This window comes from Rutidosis leptorrhynchoides, chromosome 1 (genome assembly GCF_046630445.1).
Source record: "Rutidosis leptorrhynchoides isolate AG116_Rl617_1_P2 chromosome 1, CSIRO_AGI_Rlap_v1, whole genome shotgun sequence".
Lineage (NCBI taxonomy): Eukaryota > Viridiplantae > Streptophyta > Magnoliopsida > Asterales > Asteraceae > Rutidosis > Rutidosis leptorrhynchoides.
In genome coordinates, this window is record NC_092333.1 from 386309214 (window position 1) to 386311029 (window position 1816).

The 1816-nt window shown below is 36.0% G+C and overlaps 1 non-coding gene across 1 annotated transcript; it reads left to right on the top strand.

Moving 5' to 3' along the window:
* The first annotated feature begins 1374 nt into the window (after positions 1-1374).
* Positions 1375-1481, top strand: LOC139887145 (small nucleolar RNA R71). The gene has a single exon (XR_011772988.1). It is a non-coding gene; the product is annotated as a small nucleolar RNA R71 (small nucleolar RNA).
* The last annotated feature ends 335 nt before the right edge of the window (positions 1482-1816 follow it).

Genomic DNA, 1816 nt, shown 5'->3' on the forward strand with positions numbered 1-1816 from the left:
CTTGTTGGTTTCAATTCTCCAAGGTCTAGTTTAGCGTATAGTGAATACGGCATTAGATTTATACTAGCACCAAAGTCTGCCAATGCTTCTATTGAACTAAGACTACCCAGAAAACATGGAATTGTGAAACTTCCTGGATCTGATAATTTTTCTGGTATCTTATTCAACCGCACTGCAGAACAATTAGCATTCATAGTAACAGCCGAGAGTTCTTCCATTTTCTTTCTATTTGAGATTAGATCTTTCAGAAATTTAGCATATCTTGGCATTCCTGAAATCACATCAATAAAAGGAAGATTTACATTTATCTGTTTAAACATATCCAAGAATTTGGATTGCTCGGCTTCAAGTCTCTCTTTTTTCATTTTACTCGGGTAAGGAAGTGGTGGTTGGTATGGTTAAACATAAGGTTTAGCCTTAACTGTGTTATCTTCATTAACCTTTTCAAGTACCGGTTCTTTTTCCTTATCTTGATCAGGTTGTGGTTCTTGTGGAGTAGGAATATCTTCATTAGAAATTACAGGTATTTCAGGTGGTTTAAGTGTAATACCACTTCTTGCGGTAATATCTTTAGCTGTTTCATTCCGGAGGTTAGCATTTGTATCACTAGGTAGACTTCCCGGTTTTCTTTCACCTATCAACCTTGCTAGGTTACTTACTTCTTGTTCCAGATTTTGAATAGAAGCTTGTTGATTTCTAAATGCTTGAGCATTTTGTTCATTGGTTTGTTTTTGAGTTGTGAAAAATTGAGTTTGAGATTCAACTAGCTTTGTCATCATATCTTCTAAATTTGACTTTTTATCATCAGTTTGTGGTGGTTTGTTTTGAAAATTAGGTCTTTGCTGATTGTAAGTATTATTGGATACTTGTTGATTACTAGGACCTTGTTGGTTGTTGTATGGAACATTTCAGTTATAATTCTGGTTTTGATTATAGATTGGTCTTGGCGGTTGATAATTATTCTGATAATTATTTCCAGGCCTTTGGTTTATGTATGAAACATTCTCTCTTTGTTCCATTGTTAGTTCAATACTGAGACAATCTTTTGTCAAATGTGGTCCTCCACACTGCTCACAACTAATTCGTATTGAGTGGATATCTTTAGTCATCTTTTCCATTCGTCTCTCGACAGCATCTATCTTTGCAGAAATGGAATCTAAGTCATGGCTAGAATCGGCTCTAACTGCTTTAGATGATCTAACAATATCTTTTTCTTGGTGCCACTCATGTGAGTGGGAAGCAGTGTTATCAATAATTTTATAAGCATCAGTTTCTGTTTTCTTCATAATAGAACCACCAGCTGCTATATCGATGTCTTTCCTTGTAGTGATGTCGCATCCTTGGTAGAATATTTGCACTATTTGACAAGTGTCTAAACCATGTTGCGGACATCCTCTCAATAATTTTCCAAATCTTGTCCACGCCTCATATAGAGTTTCATTTGGTTTCTGTGTGAACGTAAAAATTTCTCCTTGAAGTCTTACAGCTTTAGATTCCGGAAAGAATTGTTTAAGAAATTTTTCAACTAAAACGTCCCATGTATCAATCGCCCCTTCAGGTAACGATTCCAACCAATCTTTGGCTTCTCCCTTTAAAGTCCAGGGAAATAACATGAGATATATCTGTTCATCTTCAACTTCTCGGATTTTAAATAGTGTGCAGATCCTATTAAAGGTACGAAGATGTTCATTTGGATCTTCCTTCGTCGTACCACTAAATTGGCATTGATTAGTTACCATGTGTAGAATTTGTCCTTTGATTTCATAATCTGGCGCATTAATGTCTGGATGAGTAATTGCGTGACCTTGGCCAGTGC